The sequence below is a fragment of the Syngnathoides biaculeatus genome, chromosome 14 (genome assembly GCF_019802595.1).
Source record: "Syngnathoides biaculeatus isolate LvHL_M chromosome 14, ASM1980259v1, whole genome shotgun sequence".
Taxonomy (NCBI): Eukaryota; Metazoa; Chordata; class Actinopteri; order Syngnathiformes; family Syngnathidae; genus Syngnathoides; species Syngnathoides biaculeatus.
In genome coordinates this window covers 13,855,072-13,873,615 of record NC_084653.1, presented here as the reverse complement: position 1 = coordinate 13,873,615, position 18,544 = coordinate 13,855,072, and positions in this window count along the sequence as shown.

The following is an 18,544-nucleotide window of genomic DNA, read 5'->3' as shown; positions in this document are numbered from 1 at the left end:
CAGTTGGCGGAAGGTGTCTGGTGTTCTATGTGACAGAAGAGTATCCGCCAGGATGAAGGGCAAAGTTTATAAAACAGTGGTGAGGCCAGCCATAATGTACGGATTAGAGATGGTGGCTCTGAAGAAACAACAGGAAGGAGAACTTGAGGAAGCAGAAATGAAGATGTTGAGGTACTCGCTCGGAGTGAGCAGGTTGGATAGGATTAGAAATGAGCTCATTCGAGGGACAGCCAAAGTTGGATGTTTTGGAGACAAGGTTATAGAGAACAGACTTTGATGGTTTGGACATGTTCAGAGGCGGTAGAAGAGTGCTGAGGATGGAGCTGCCAGGCAAAAGAGCGAGAGGAAGACCAAAGCAAAGGTTGATGGATGTTGTGAGGGAAGACATGAGGGCACTTGGCGTTAGAGAGGAAGATGCACGAGATAGGCTTCGATGGAAAAAGATGACACGCTGTGGCGACCCCTAACGGGACAAGCCGAAAGGAAAAAAAGATTCTGGTGTGTTCGTTTTGGCCACCAGGGGCAGTATAATACAGTTAATACACCTGTTTAATAAATCTGCAATATTCTATTTTTCACAGAGTCACTTGGTTATTTTCAAGCCATTGTAATCTGTCATCTAGAATTCATCCATTATCTATTGTTTGTTTTGACATAAATGTCTGATCATTTTAATCTGATACTCTGGTGTAATTTAAGTATTTGCCCTCCATCTGATTAAAATCACTAAAAGACTTGTTTCCAGATGTCTCCCAGAGATTTTTCCAAGAAATTATTGTCTAGTGTCAGATGCGTTAAGTGAAGTCCACCCCGCCCCCGGGTCTCATCCAGAAAAACCTAAACACTAAAATTTAACCTGTTCATTATTTAAAACCGCAAATACTTGTGTGTGTTCTATATGCAAACCACAGACTTAGTGATTGTGACAAAAAATATAACTTAGCTCTTTTTCTGAATCCTTCAAAAATAAAACAAAAATGAAAAGTGTAGACACCTGCCTTTCCTCTGATTGTTTGAGGGAGGACCTCCGTTCAGAGTGTTGGTATAACTATTTTTGGGAAATTCCACCAAGATAAAAAGTTAGCTACACGGAGTCCTTGACAGTTTATTTTGATTGATCTCATTATCGTACATGTGCACTGTACGTTACACGCTCATTGCTGTGGTGTGTGTTCCTCGGGGGAATTGTGATGATAATTGTGAAGCTGTGACCAGACACAAGCATGAACTTGGATATTTTCAACAATTCATAGACCTCTAATGTAACTGGCATTTTTAATTACCGCTATACATGGACAGACACAAAAGAAGAAATTTCTACAAGCTAGTCTTTAGGAATTCACAAACACAAATGTAGGGGAGCATGAAGATATTGTAATTTACACAGGATTTTTTTGACAGTTAAGAAAGCAGCCCAATTATTTCTATGAGCCAAGTGCATGTCATGTTTGAACTTGCATCCTCATTAAGAGTCCCTAACACCATGAGGCATGTGAACGTGCAAGAAGCGTCACCAGAACAACAGCAGTCACGTCGCCAAAGGATTCTCGCTCGCTCACACTCGCTCTTTTTCACCCTGTTAGAACCTCACATTGCCACTTCAAATGAAATTAACATAATTAAGAATTAACGTGCAATAATTGTTGCACTTTAATGAAAACTGGGGGCAAAATGGGTCATTTACTTCAGAGGAACCTCTAAATGCTCTGTCTCCAGAGTCCGTCCCTGAAAAGGGAGAGCGTTTTCTAACGACCTTGGGGTGTATGGTATATATGATATAAATTTGGCCTATGGTAGAGATTTGGATTGACCAATCACGACAACTATGCATCAATGTTGATTGGTTAACCATCCATCCAGGTGCTCTGATACTACTGGAGGAAGGCTCAGCGCTAACCGAACTTGCTATGCACTATGTACTGCGGCTTGTTAGCTAGCACAGCTAAACTGCATCCTTCAGCAATATAGAGAACACTGAGAACCCATGCTAGCTGCTCGGCTAAAGAGAAATGTAGAGTAGCAAAACACTTAAAGTGTTTTGGTGGTACAGCACTTTTGACATTTTTGGCTGTAATTATAGAACACAGGTGGCAAACTCATTTCTGTCGCAGGCCACATTGTAGTTAACAGTTTCCCTTAGAGGGCCGTTATGCGTGAAATCGTAAAAATCTTTCATCGCTTCATCATATTTACACATGAAATTTATGAACTAGTTGGGGAATCAGAAATCAAGGGTAATGGGTTTTTCAACTATTGTTGATGTTAACACAAACATTGAAATGTGTTATTTATGATATGACAATTTGAAATCTTGGTACAGATTGGAACAAGAAGCATGAACGTTGACACATGATTTGCCTTCACGGGCCATGTAAAATCTACAAACACCAAATTAGTAGCTAAATTTAAAAGTGTATTAGTATGTAAAAGTAAGTTTCTTTCGGCTTGTCCCTTTTGGGGTCACCACAGCACATATGTTTGGCACAATTTTTACGCTGGATGCCCTTCCTGACACAACCCTTCTCAGGGAGTGGAGGCCCCAGTGGGATACGAACCCAGACCCCCTGATCTACGGGGCCTCCAAGTATGTTATGTATGTATGGTATGGTATGGTATGGTATGCATATTATTTGTATGTCATATTATCACCAGTTTTATCTGTGTGGTTTGCAATATTTCGCACCATAAAGTGGTGGGTTTTGAGCTCTCCAATCCACACCAAGAGGGTTATTACTTTACAACAGCTTGTTGTCGTTTTAGCAATTTAACCATGCTAAGGAACCATGTAACCCATTCATGAAATACTTCCAGTATAATTTTTACATGTAAGTTTATATTGTGCTACATTGTATACTGTTACTGTGAAAGGGTTGACCTTAAACCATGACATGAATTTCAGGCCATATTCCACTCCTAGTCCTAATACCAACTAAACATAAATACTATGTGTTCCCCGTCCCCTCCCCCCGCCCCCCCCCCCCCAAAAAAAACACTATTCAAGTTGAATCCATTGGTATTATTAATAAATGCCATTTGAATTATAACTCCTAAATTTGAGGAGAAATGTCCTCATGTTACAAAGCAGGTTATATATATATTTTTTCTTTTTTTTCTGGGGGGGGTGGTGAAAATAGGCAGTAATCTTATAAAGTGTTTCCTACAAAAACAAAGTGAAAAGTCAGAATCTTAGATTAAAAAAATATCGGTGACAGTTGTAATATGTTAAAGTCAAAGTTCAATGATGAAAGAAGTTCATATTTTGAGAAGTTAATTTTAACCATGCAACATTATTCTTGGAATATTACACTTATTCTAGAAAAGATAACCCTACTGTGTTAATCTTTTCAATTCAATTTTATTTTCATGAAAAAAAAAATCACATCTTAGTCTTGAAGCCCAATCTGAGCTCTCAGAAAAAAAGGAACACAGATGGAGGGATCCCCTTTTCAGGATTGATCATATGGGATTACACAGCTAATTAAATTATACACCGTTTAAAAAGCATGAGTCCAGCACAAGAGCATCCTTTTGATACAGAGCAGAAGTTAAGCGAGGAGAGAAGTGTAGCAGCAGTAATAAAGAAAATAAATAAATCCATCCATCCATTTTCTTAGCCGCTTATGCTCACAAGGAACCCGGGTCCTCAGAACTGTGAGGCCAACACTTTACAGCTGAGCTTCCGTGCCACCTGACTAAAAGTAAAACTTACGACGTTTAACAAAATGGATGTTCTCATTGAAATATGCTTAATGTACTTTAGGAAGTGCTATTGACTGGTGCCCACCTCAGGGTGTACCCTGCCTTTTGCCCAAAGATAGCTAGGATAGGCTCCAGCATGCCCACGATCCTGGTGAGGATAAGCGGAAAGGAAGATGAATTAATAAATATTCTTTAAAAAAAAAAACAATAAGTTGTTCCTGTTATGCAACACCTTTTGTAAAAACAACAACAAAACTGCCTGTGTTAATGCAGGCAAATCAGATTAATTCGATAAATCACAATCAAAGCTTTGATTTGGGTTCCAGTTAGGTAAAGAGGAGTAAGTGCTTTGTTTGTTTTTATGATAAAAGCATATCGGTCTATTATGTACTTTAGGGCATAATAATTGATTGCAAATTATTTTGCGAGCCCCACTTTAAAAACAACTACACTAGATGTTAGAAATAGCGCAGATGTCTCTCAGTGTGATGCAATGCAGATCTTTCGTACTGCAAACGACATCCACAGTATTATACTGCTCTTCAAGGACATATTTGAGAAGAGTTTGTAATGTTCCCAGTGGGGCTAAAACAGGTGCATATTGGTCCCAAAAGGACACAACCTGGCAATAAAGCGTGACATTTGAAGAGAGCAAAGAGATATTCGATGCTCACTCAGGGTGGTGGAAGGCGCATCCTTTTTTTAAGGTTTTATTCCTGCTGGAAGGAAAATCACAAAACATGCGGCTAGGAAATGTGTTAGTATAATGGACATTTGTCAGCAATTTTGTCATTAAATATACTTAACATGTTTTTAACTACTGTTTTCATACTGTTCAAGTAATAATTAAAACCAGCCAAATGGATTTCATGTTTGATGATCCTCGATCGGAAGCAGGTGACCTGGACAGAAAGGCAAATAGTCCCTGGTAACGATTTCACTGATCAACACCAAATTGGTCGGGCATGTCTAGCATAAGAGGATGCACAAAAAAGTGAGATGAAGCCACGCCTGAAATCAAAGTGGGAGGGAACCATTTTGGTTAGAAGCAGCCATTTTAGGCGAATTCCATGGCTCGTTCTTTGACTGACTCCGTACTTAGGAATTCAACCAAATTAGCTCCAATTTGAAGTAGATATAATAAGTACGGTACATATGTGTGACAGAAAAGTAACTCTCTCAGTTTTTGTAACTTTCCGCTTGTCCCTTCAGGGTCATCACAGCAAGTCATTCACATGATTTGTTGGGAACCAGCAGTGGCTACACTGGGTGTATATAGGTAGGGCCCTTTAGAATGTTAGAAACAAATTAACCACGGACACAAGTTTCGTCGATCAACACCAAATTGTGTTGTCTTGGCATAACAGGACACATTCTAAGGATTTGACGACCTCCTGGCTGATATTGAACAGGAAGTTGTCCAATTTAGTTTGAAGTAGCTGTTATAGACAATTCCACAACGCAACGAGTAGTTTGATCGACTCCTACTAAGGAATTTTACCAAATGAACCCCAATCGTAAGCAGGTATGCTAGACGAATTGAAAAGATAATTTTCATTTGATGATAAAATTATCATTTTGAGGGTGGGATGACATTTAATGTTGTTTCCCCGCTTAACAAAGGAACCTCACATTCCTAAAAGCTAAAGATTGTCATGTGTGTGCCCCCCCCCCCACACACACACAGGAATATTCCGATTCAAAATACCTTTTTCCCTATTAATTAAAAGTAAACCGTGTATTCTACGGTACATTATCCCCCTAACGGCCCCATGTGGAGATCATGAAGTGGAAAACTAATGGTGTGGACTTTAGCATTTGAGCTTCAGATGAGTCATTTACATATCTGGACGCGGATGTGGATGTATGTGCAAATAAGCAGAAATTTGTGTGTCCCAGGCCCTCCCCCTCAGTTTAGAGGGGAAGTCAGAGAAGAAATGTTACCTCTCTCCCCTCCACGAGCGGATGTAATGAGATTCTGTACATTGGCGACCACGCTGAGGATGAGGGATCTTGATTATTAAGGAGAGGCATGTGGCAGTAAGAAAAATCTGTTTGTTTTTTTGTTTTTTTTTCTTGTATCACCCCGCGATACAAAGGTGACCCCCATGTTCCATTCATTAAATTCCGCCTCCTCTTATTCATCAAAGGCAAACTATCACGGCTTCTGCTGAGCTCATCAGAAATGGGCAAACTTGTTAGGTGTGCCTCAAAAGGACACATCACAGGATTTGGTTGTGGCCACTGCATTTTGAGCGGAGCCTAATTCGAGCTTGCCTTTGAACAGCGCCCGTGTTAGGAGCATTAGCAGTGAGCGTTGTGCTTGGGTCGTACGGGAAAAGTTCAAGACAATCAAAGTGAATTATGACCTCCATTACAGGACAACTGTAATTATTTCAAGGATGCCGAGAAATGTGGCGTCTCAGCAAATATCACAACACATTTGAATTTTCTGAGCCCTCCAGTCATAGACAAGCAAGACCTCCTTCCTTTAAATCAGTCACATATCGGACCTTAACAAATAACTGTTTTAGGCAAAAAGATAAGTTACACCAGAATGAATATTGTATGCTTAGCAGGGGGTATTTGCATTTTGGGTTTATTTCTGTAGTGCCATGTCCGATCCAGAAAATGAGGATGTGGTGAAAAAAGCTTGATGCTTAGCAACTTGCAGAGAAGTGGTTCCCTTGGTAATGCTAATTTGTGAAAAGGTGGTAGATATTATTGGAAATTTTACTTTTTATTGGCTTGTTTTCAAATTGTTGAGCCTCTAGAGTTCAAACGCAAAAGTCGACAAGCACTGTTAGGATGAAAATAGAGCCAAGCCTATCAAGACATCGTTCATTGTTGCATTTCCTGACGCTGCAAAGCCAAACAAGTAAATGTTTTAAAATCGTTTTATTTCAGAAATTGCTAAATAAGCATTCTACCAGCAATATGACAGGTGGCTGCCATCTACAGTATGTGGAATTTTTTAAAAACATGAAGTGAACATTTCAAATGCTTCTAAAATCCTCCAAAACAAATAAATTGACAGAGAAAAAAAAAAGATTAATAAAGTAAATATCCTGTTATACCGCCTTCTCACTAATAATGTTCCATTTGCGCCATTTAAGTTTGGATTAGATATTTAAAACATCAATGGATTATTCACGCATTGATTTAGAGAACCCTTGAAACTTCGGCCCATACAAGGTTATTGGTGGGCATTTTTAAATTGGGAAAAAAAGAAAGACAAACAAATCAGATTAGAATTACAGTATTGTTTGGCTATTAAGTTATTTTTTGTAATATGATTCACAACTAAAGAATTGACTGTGTGCGGAGCACTGAACTATTCAGATGATCTCTTGTTGATATTTTCACCTCAGTGTATGCATCTTTGAATAAATGTGCCAATAATGTCTATTTCTCGTGATGTTTTACAAGTAATGAGCTGAAGGCTGCTGGCTTGCTTTGCCCAGAGAGATGAGAGAAACATCCCACACGTTAGCAAGCTGAGTCATCGCTGGTACGCATCAACCAGCCCAGACTCATGGCTGTCCCTCCTCTCAAATGTCACATGAACTTATGTCAAGCAACACTCGTGGCAAAGGCACAGCAAGCAAATTAGACAGATTTCTTTTCGTTGTGGAGAAAGATGACAAAAGGGGAGAGAGGCGCATTTTGTTCTCATGCGGATTTAGAAGGAAACGGCGCAAAATGTTGAGCTGTGTATTACATATAAAAAGGAATTGCTGTGCACGCTGCCAACCACGCCCATACCCCCTGTCTCACCACCCTCTAGGTATTCACTGCATAAACATGGCAGATATTGCATGCTCTATTTTGCCATGAACATTTTCCAAGAGAAAAGTCATGGAATTGGATGGAAAATTCTGAAATACATTATGTGTCCTGACTTTGGTTGGTGACCAGTTTGAGATAGGGTCCCGCACTGTGGCGTTCTAGCCAATACCAGCCAGAGCCACAGCTCTGACTTGGAGAAGAACTGCTGAATCACAAACTAAAAATTGGTATTTAGCAAGAGACATTGATGATCTATAATTAACTCCTGATGGTTTGAAGAAGTAACTGTAGTCTGACTGGTTTCCCAGGGAAAGTAATGAGTTCACTGGTTACTCAAAATGACGTATTTTTTTTTTTGTTTTGTTTTTTTCTTGGTTTTGTTTTTGGAGTAACGTGTTACCAGTATAATTGAGCGTGAGGCTGTGTTTGCTTCTTTTTGAGTTGGAGGCCCCTTCACATTTTTTGGGGCATTTGTGCTACTCTAAATCTGAGGGGCATTCACAGTCACACTGTTGGAATCTGGGAGGAATCCTTCTTCCACGTATGGGGAGACATGGCGAGTCCACTCTTAAAGGCATCGCTGAGATTCGAAGCATAAACTTTTTAGTATGGAGCCAGAACTCCTTACCACTACTGTTACTGTACTAAAGAGCATTATATTTTCTTATTATTAACATTTTAAAACAATCTGGATCATAGGTCCATTTGCAATTAATTAAAATGCCTTTTTGTATGAATTATCAAAAATGAAAATTAACTTATGAACCTGCTCAACTACCTTATTCAGTTTCTACTAAACCTTCCCTGAATAATTCGCTGTAGTATATTACAAAATCCCATAATTAATCCTATTAATCATGCAAGCAGAAATGTAAATGTAACGGTGTGTTGTACGCGATCAACATTTTATTCAAGTCGCATCTGATGATCCTCTGAGATTGAGATTTAGATTTAGACCCCCCTACCCCCAAAGATGCAAATTAATCTTGAAAAGTGGACATCCCCCTCGACACACACGTACACACGCGCACACACGAGTAGCTTCACAGGGATGACGGGTTCATTTCATCCCTATGGGCAATTAAAATTCCAAATGAGTTTCCCGAAGTTAAACCATGTTCACACTTAATGAATTAAACGTTACATATAGGCGTGGGAGGCTCTTTTGACTTCAGACAAAAGCAACGCTCGCTAAGACACGGGAGGCTTTGTGTCATTGATTAAAGATACACTCAATGCGTGTTGTGTTGTTTATAGCTCTGAGTGTGAGTAATGTGTGGGTAGCGCTTTAGATAAGACAAATTATCACACAATAATACACTGATGACATTTCTCTATCTCTTCGTATTCAGATGATGACTTATCTGCTGTTTGCACTTCATTGGCATCTGGAAAATAGTTACATATAAAACTGGTGACATTGGTCTTGACTCATTTTGGAAGTGAAATGAATGTTTGTCATTTGACAGTCTGTGTGCATTTTTATTCTTTTAATGTCCAAATGTAGCCGAGTTTTTGCGGGAATGCTACCACCATATTTGTTTTGTCTTTCCCCAATTGAGGTAATTAATGATATGTGCGGTGCATTGTTCCTCATTTTTATAATAAATGCATGACGGTATTGTCACTGAGAGCATTTTGACAAATAGGTGGGTGGAACAAAATAAAAAAACATATATTGGTGGCTGCCGAGGGGTTAGATTTGGAATTAATTGAGGGAAATGAATTCAGTAGTAATAGGGGCTGACAGCAGACTGTGGCAATTCTGATGCTGATGATTGATGCTTGACACCCACGAGCATACACGCGCACACTCACAGGCTCATGACAAATAACGCTTGTTTAGCTCCTGGTGTATTTCCCATGCAACATGCGTGTTCATTAAAAGTAAAAGCATGTAAATGATTGTGAGCAGTGGTGGGAAGTGACAAAGTACTAATACTTTGTGACTGTACTGAAGTAGATTTTCAGGTGTCTGAAATCTATTTGAGTATTTATTTTTCTAATCATTTTTTACTTTCTACATCTCCAAGCAATTATTTATTTTAAAGTGGTGACGATACCTTGTAAACAACATTTAATCCTGGCACCTTTAAGCTGTCTGATAAGTGTCAAACAACTCCACTACTTCCTGATTTTGCTTGAGCCTTGCAATAAAATGTTGCCTTAATCTTTATCTTTGTTTGTAACATTTTATCTTTTTTTTCAGACAATGTCAATTGAAAATAGGTTAGAAACATTTGAGCCTGTTTTGTTAAAAATGGGATGCTGTAATGCTTCGGTGCAAAAGGAACCAGTCATCCACGAAGATAAGTGTGCCAATATATTTTCGCCCATTAAACTGTTTCGTCAGCTCATCTTTTCATTTATTCCATCACTCACATGCTCTTCAAGCTTTGAGAACAAGTTTAGCATGAGAATGTAGCAAGTTTTGATTGCTTTTGTGAAGTATGAAATACCCACAAAACAGCAAAAAAATGTCTTATAAATTTGACATCACGAAAAAGACATATGGATGTACTGTAATTTCTCGAGTATAATGCGTCCTGAAGTATAATGCGCACATGTAAAGTTGACCAAAAAAATCAGGAAAACCCATCTCCCAATCAACAATTCGCACCACCAATTTGCTGCAATCCATATGCTAAAAAAATATTGGGAATTATTTCTATTTCTATATTGCTAGGTTTGTACTTTTATCCTTTGTACTTGTTTTGTTTTCAAAAAATCGTCTGTACAACAATCATTAATAATAATCTTTGTGCCTGTACTGATGCAGCGGTAATATATATCTTGGGACAGGCCACAGGACACGTTTGTTCTGGTCCCTTTAATTGTCAGAACAGAATCCCTCAACCAACCAAAATAAATGCTCAACGATGGCATAACATTTTATTAATGCTGTTGATAACACATATTACAGTCTTAAATAAAGTATTTTATAATGTTTAACTGAAAATTTTTTTCCATTACATATTTGTGCATAAAACATGTGTGCATCGTGAAGTTTACCCACAACATTACACATCCTTGGCCAAGACTTCAAAAGAAGCATCTGACTCATCTCCAATGTGAAAAATTGTAGCTACCTTTGTGCATCGCTGTTAAAGACATCATTGATGACTTGGTCCAGTTCTGATCCCTGATTTCAGGTTGGTGGCGCACATTACCGTAATACTGTATATATAAATATGTAACATAAGACCTCGGATATCATTTCAAAATTTATATGTATACCTTTTTTTACAACTCTATGTACTTGTATGCGACTATACAATGTGGTTGTGTTTTTTATTTTTCATCCATACCTAACTATAATGCGCACTATTGACTTTTTGAAAATATTTTGGGGAAAAAAAATTGTGCATTATTTTCACGAAATTATGGTATGTGAAATTCAGGCTTGAAAATAGTCAAGATTTGATACATTTGTTTAGTATCCAAACGCTGTGGGCGTGTCACTAATAGATCTGAAAATCCTGTATCCCCAGACCTTTAACCTGTCAATCAAAATCATGGAAGATCCTTTTCTCACAGCTCCTAATCGGAATTTCCAGCAACGGAGATAGCATACGCCTTCACAGGCTGCAGAGAAGCAGCCTCTAAACCGACATAATGACCATAAGCCAGACCTTCAGCACAATTTTCCCTCCAGCGAAATTTAGCCAGAAAATGCGCTTCTCTGCCCCAGTTAACATTGCACCATATGTAAGCACAGTGCGCGGTATGCAGTGGACATGTAGATAAATGTTTTCACTCCATCCTGTGATGTAGGGTTGGACAACAGTGAGGTTGATGGGTGTAATTATTTTATTTGACTTCCGCCGACTTCTATAACCACATCCCAGCTGGCAAAGGGCCGCAGGGCAGCAGATTCCGCATTTGTCAGACCGCTGCCTTGCAAACTAACGAATGGTGGTAGACGTCAAGAAACATAGATAACACAAGACACATTCCACATCAGAAAAGTTTTGTTTGGTTAGTTGTGGGCATTCTATGCCATTTAATAGCCAATTGCATGTAATACTGATAGTAATCAGTCAGACTATAATGTATAAGGAAGTTGCCGTTCTGCTGGCAGTAGGCTGTGTTCGACGTGGCTTTACATTATGATGTGTGGTGACTGATGGCAAGACATCCAAATAACACCATTCTGAGTTGATTCTGGCCTGCAATATCTTCTTCTTCTTTTCCTTTCGGCTTGTCCCGTTAGGGGTCGCCACAGCGTGTCATCTTTTGCCATCTTAGCCTATCTCCTGCATCTTCCTCTCTAACCCCAACTGCCCTCATATCTTCCCTCACCACATCCATAAACCTTCTCCTTGGTCTTCCTCTCGCTCTTTTGCCTGGGAGCTCCATCCTCAGCATCCTTCTACCAATATACTCACTCTCTCGCCTCTGAACATGTCCAAACCATCGAAGTCTGCTCTCTCGAATCTTGTCTCCAAAACATCCAGCTTTGGCTGTCCCTCTAATGAGCTCATTTCTAATCCTATCCAACCTGGTCACTCCGAGCGAGAACCTCAACATCTTCATTTCTGCCACCTCCAGTTCAGATTCCTGTTGTTTCTTCAGTGCCACTGTCTCTAATCCGTACATCATGGCCGGCCTCACCACTGTTTTGTAAACTTTGCCCTTCATCCTAGCAGACACTCTTCTGTCACATAACACACCAGACACCTTTCGCCAGCTGTTCCAACCTGCTTGGACCCGTTTCTTCACTTCCTGACCACACTCTCCATTGCTCTGTATTGTTGACCCCAAGTATTTGAAGTCGTCAACCCTCGCTATCTCTTCTCCCTGTAGCCTCACTCTTCCCCCTCTACTTTTCTCATTCACGCACATATATTCTGTTTTACTTCGGCTAATCTTCATTCCTCTCCTTTCCAGTGCATGTCTCCATCTTTCCAATTGTTCCTCTGCATGCTCCCTGCTTTCACTGCATATGACAATATCATCTGCGAACATCATGGTCCAAGGGGATTCCAGTCTAACCTCATCTGTCAGCCTATCCATTACCACTGCAAACAGGAAGGGGCTCAGAGCTGATCCCTGATGCAGTCCCACCTCCACCTTAAATTCCTCTGTCACACCTAAGGCACATCTCACCATTGTTCTGCTGCCATCATACATGTCCTGTACTATTTTAACATACTTCTCTGCCACACCAGACTTACGCATGCAGTACCACAGTTCCTCTCTTGGTACTCTGTCATAGGCTTTCTCTAGATCCACAAAGACACAATGTAGCTCCTTCTGACCTTCTCTGTACTTTTCCACGAGCATCCTCAAGGCAAATAATGCATCTGTGGTACTCTTTCTAGGCATGAAACCATACTGTTGCTCGCAGATACTTACTTCTGTCCTGAGTCTAGCCTCCACTACTCTTTCCCATAACTTCATTGTGTGGCTCATCAACTTTATTCCTCTATAGTTCCCACAGCTCTGAACATCCCCTTTGTTCTTAAAAATGGGAACTAGAACACTTTTCCTCCATTCTTCAGGCATCTTTTCGCCCGCTAGTATTCTGTTGAATAAGTTGGTCAAAAACTCCACAGCCATCTCTCCAAATTGCTTCCATACCTCTACCGGTATCTCATCGGGACCAACTGCCTTTCCAGTTTTCATCCTTTGTAGTGCCTTTCTGACTTCCCCCTTAGTAATCATTTCCACTTCCTGGTCCTTCACTCTTGCCTCTTCAACTCTTCCTTCTCTCTCATTTTCTTCATTCATCAACTTCTCAAAGTATTCTTTCCATCTATTTAGTACACTACCGGCACCAGTCAACACATTTCCATCTCTATCCTTAATCACCCTGACCTGCTGCACATCCTTCCCATCTCTATCCCTCTGTCTGGCCAACCTGTAGAGATCCTTTTCTCCTTCTTTCGTGCCCAACCTGGTGTACATGTCTTCATATGCCTCTTGTTTAGCCTTTGCCACCTCTACCTTTGCCCTACGTCTGGCCTGCAATATACAGTGCTAAAAAGTCAAACACTTGCAAGCCATTGCAAAAAAAAAAAAACATATTAAAAAAACATACAAATAAAGAAACCTAAAACCTTCGCAATTATTATGTCCGTTAATTTTTCCTGGATTTTCCCAATTCGCGGTCCTGAACCAGTCCCAATCGGTCCACTGGATTGTTTATCTGATTATCGGTGTGTGAGGGCCAGTCTATGGCAGGCCCCTATCATGGCTCTCATCACGCCGCTGCAGGCCGAGCCGTGTGACAGTGGCGTAATGCTGATCAGACAGCCGTGTGGAGTCACTGCTCACATGTGTCACAACTGCCATCCACGATCATGTCAGAGTCACGCCGGGGCGCCGGAGCCGGCCGGGCTCAGGGCTCACCAGATCCGGCTGCTTTCCGTGGCTGACATTTTCTCCCAGACTTCTGTCGCAGGACCTGCACCTGCCTAATGCAGCTCTGCCTGGGGCTCTGGCAGTACAGTGCTGGAGGCTGGAAGGGGAGGGGCCACAGGTGGTGCCACTTCCTGTTAAGGCTACACCGCCTCCCGGTGAGCCACAAACCACCCCCAGCGTGCATCTGCTCTGATACTTTCGTTTATCCTGAAGCCTAATGAATGCAAACAGGCCTTGTGTGTGGTGTGATCAGTATGAGGGGCTGTCTAATCATTACAACCAAGCACTGATACACTCACCCTGATGTTACACATTATGGCAGCGATAATAACAAAGGCTTTTAGTGGCTTCCAACTTCAACTTTAAATTGGGCAAAATCGTGAAAGTGACACAACCGACAGGTGAGCCACGGTTATGGGAACTTCCACTACAGAATTGGGAACCACTTTATGAAGAATATTTGATTTTCAATTTACAGTTAATCCCACAAGTGTGTTCAGCTTTTTTTGTCCTCCCAAAATGTCCATTTTGATGAATCAGGTTTAGACATGCTTGAAGATTAACTTCATGATTTCATTTGTATCTTGATTAGTTTGTTTTTTGCTTGGTAAAATGAGAACTTGGAGCAGCAAGTTAGTATAAAAAAAAAGGAAAAATTCAGGCGTTCTTAAACTTTGCGTTGGTAGTGTACAGAAAAACATGACAAACAATATTAAAAAAGAATATAGTTAATTAACATGTTTGAATAGGTTTCAGGGATCAGGTGGAGGAACAATTAGAAAGGTGGAGACATGCACTAGAAAGGAGAGGAATAAAGATTAGCTGAAGTAAAACAAAATATATGTGCGTGAATGAGAGGGGTTGTGGGGGAAGAGTGATGCTCCAGGGAGAAGAGATTGCGAGGGTGGACGACTTCAAATACTTTGGGTCAACAATCCAAGCAATGGCGAGTGTGGTAAGGAAGTGAAGAAACGGGTCCAAGCAGGGTGGAAAAGTTGGCGGAAGATGTCTGGTGTTCTATGGGACAGAAGAGTATCCGCCAGGATGAAGGGCAAAATTTATAAAACAGTGGTGAGCCCGGCCATGATGTACGGATTAGAGACGGTGGCTCTGAAGAAACAACAGGAAGCAGAATTGGACGTGGCAGAAATGAAGATGTTGAGGTTCTCACTTGCAGTGAACAGGTTGGATAGGACTAGAAATGAGCTCATTAGAGGGACAGCCAAAGTTGGATGTTTTGGAGACAAGGTTAGAGAGAGCAGACTTCGATGGTTTGGACATGTTCAGAGGCGAGAGGGTGAGTATGTTTGTAGAAAGGTGCTGAGGATGGAGGTGCCGGGCAAAAGGGCGAGAGGAAGACCAAAGAGAAGGTTCATGGATGTTGTGAGGGAAGACATGAGGGCACTTGGGGTAAGTGAGGAGGATTCAGGAGATATGCTAAGATGGAAAAAAATAACATGCTGTGGCGACCCCTAACGGGACAAGCTGAAAGGAAAAAAAGAAGGTGAAGAAGATGTTTGTGTCTGAGAGAGTTTTTTGTGTGGTTTAATAAATGTTGTACCTCTAGTGTTTGTGTTTTACTTTTTGTTGATGACAAATCAAAGCTTTTTTTTGTTTTTTTTGTTTGTTTGTTTGAAGCAACATCTCGAACAATCAAACCCAATTGATTTATATGTTCAACGGGTTGGACGGCATGATTTTGAGAATGTCAGGAACCCGCTTCCCAAACCGGATCGGCTGCTGTCACAAAGTCATGACAGGTAAATTGCTTTTAAGTTGCTTCCCTCAAAGGGTTGTCCCCCACACACCACCTCCCCTAAATTGAGCCACTTGTTGCCAGGGAGATATCCTATATAATTCTACCCGGAGGAACTTTTGAAAGCGTGTGTCTGGCAAAAGTTTCAGAGTGTTAGTCCTTTGTAGAACCTTATCCAGGGTTAAGGATGAGGAGATCTTTTTTCCTTTCTTTGAGAAAATACTGGAACATAGCTTTTTACAGTAGAGCAGTGTTTACAGTTCACTTCTTTTTTCTCGAGATGTTTTGTTTGAGATTTTATTGAGCTTAATAAAGAAATAAAGAAATCCAAAGTGATGAGAGGGAGAGGATCTCTAAATGGCTCATGCTCTCTTGGTGATGGCAGGAGGTAGTCACTGACCATTAATGCTCCCCACTATACTTTCTGATTTGACCTGTCAACTTCTCTACTAATGTTCAAGGAAGCAACTCTATTTCCTACCGCAGCGAAGACCTGCTGAACTTGCACTGCTATGCAGTTTTCACGTGCGAAAAATGTGTAGTATTCTGTTAAACATATGCAACAGACTGATAATGATGTTTACAAATCCAAAACGTTTATTCCAATAATGACGAAAAAAAAGCACTGAACAAAAATGTGTTTTCAATAGTAATTGACCATTAATAATGGTGTTGTTATATCCTCGTCACAGCACAGTATTGGGCTGACACTTGTTTCCTCAACAGACTTCATAAGGTGAAACATTTGTTTTGTAGCTCACTCCAATAGTATAGTACTTATACAAAAATGTAGTAGTTTTTTTGTATTCTTGTATCTATTTGTTCTCTTCAAATGCATTGTATTTTGTTGGAAGATTTGTGTTCAGCTAAAATTTTGTGTGTGTTGGAGTAATTAAGTCAATAAAGTATTTCAGTTGTGTATGCATTAAAACATTCAGTCAGTGAGGAAAAAAAAGTCACTGCTCAATTTTGATGTTCTATTCCGTTTGCTTTGGCTCCCGACGTTTATTTAATGAAAGAACGATTAGTAGGAAGTTAGTGAAGAGCATGGCCATCCTCCCCCGTGTCACACTGTTCTTCATGGAGAATAATTTTCTTCAGCTAATTTGGAGTGTGGCTACAACTCATAAATGCGCTTCGTGTTAAGAGGAAATGTGTGGATGTGTGTGCAATTTGAGTGTGTAACTGTGAGTGTGTGTCTTTTCTGTGTGAGTATGTGTTAACCCCTGCCTCCCCTCAGCTGTCCATCCATCCTCATCCCCCCCACCACCACCACCACCAGCCCCCACTCTGCCTCCTCTGGTCTGGCTGCACTCCCGCATGGAGCCAATACAAACAGCATTATTTATGCCGGGCCAAACAGCCCTTTAATTACTCATGAAGTCCGCTGCTCCCTCCCCTCCTCGCACCTGCCGTTGCCAGCCCTTAAAGTCTCACTAAAAGCTGTCTGTGTGATATTAGCACAACAGAGCCTTTTTTCAGAAGAAATTAAAAGATAAGTAAATCTGCCGGTGATTTACATGCGCACGGCAGCTGATATTTATACTCGGCCGCACTTCCCTGAAGGCTTTGTCTTATTACCGCCATGCTCAGGTTCCTCCCACTGAGGCAGGGAGGCGGGCAGGTGATTAATTCAGTCCTTACCACACGCCAACAAGAAGAACAGGAGGATTTTTGAAGCTCTCCATCTTCTCTAATTTTCCTCTTTTTTTGTTTGGTTCAACATCCAACATCAGTTGCTACACAAAGAGCATTTGTTTTATTTTTTTTTTATATATGTGATGACGCAGGATCTGTGCCCAAGATAATAATCAGCACACTGACGTGTGTGCTCAGTTGCAAACAGTTGTGTCATTACATGGTTCTCTTTGGTACAAAATTGTATGAAAGGTGCAGTCAGCCCAATGCAGTAAGACTTGTACACACTTTGCGCTCGTCTCTCAATGCCGAGCTCGTCAGAGAGCTCATAGTCTGCTAACTCTTGTTGCCATCCCATCCTACAAGACACACACGAGTGCAGAGAAACTTATATCGTGCCCAGTGTGGCCACATATATCGCACATCCAAGAAACCGTTCCTTATTCGTGGTATCTTCAGGGATGTGGAAACCAGATTTTAAGACCTCTTTGATTTTGTGGATTACATGTAGCAGCATTCCATAATGCAAAATGCCTAAATCAGTTTGTCCACTTAATTTTCTTTTCAATAACAATCCAACAAAAATGTAGCATTTAAAGACCTTTGAATGGCAAATTTGAGTACAGTATGCCCTTGCTCGTTCGCAGCCACGATATGGTACTTTATAATACCACTGCTCCACTAGCCAAGTCAGGATGCCTTTATTCACATTTTAAAAGAATTAAGACAAACAATCAACAAACACAGTCTGGATTGTGATGCTTTATTCTTGGCACTGTGTGACTTCGAGTCCATGAGGTGAATCATCAGACACTTTGAGACACCAACGTACAAAAAGTACAATTGTATTGTCACAAAGAAGATAATTAGTACAAAAAGGTGCTCATGTTGCTCTTTAATGACATCCTCACGTTATAGCCGTCAGCAGCTAGCCCAGTGTGTACTGTTTCAAGTCTCAATGTCTAATTGCTCCTTTACTCCCATCTCCCCATCACTTGGCAGTGATAGATCTCTATTTTCCCTCGCAATTTGTTACACCCTTTTGGAATATAATTGGATCAGATTAATAATGATTATGAATGACTTTCTGGGATTTCTGGGTGTCACCATTCATTTTTGGGCTTGCATGCTCAAATCTGACATGTCAGCAGTATCGCATAAGATAAAAAAAAAACAAATTGTCACTCAGTTAGTGGGGACGTTTTTGCCTGTACAGTGAACGTCATTCATTCCGGGGTACGGTCTAGACCTAACTTTGATAAAAGAACCATTTAGTTACTGTCCATGTTTACTGGA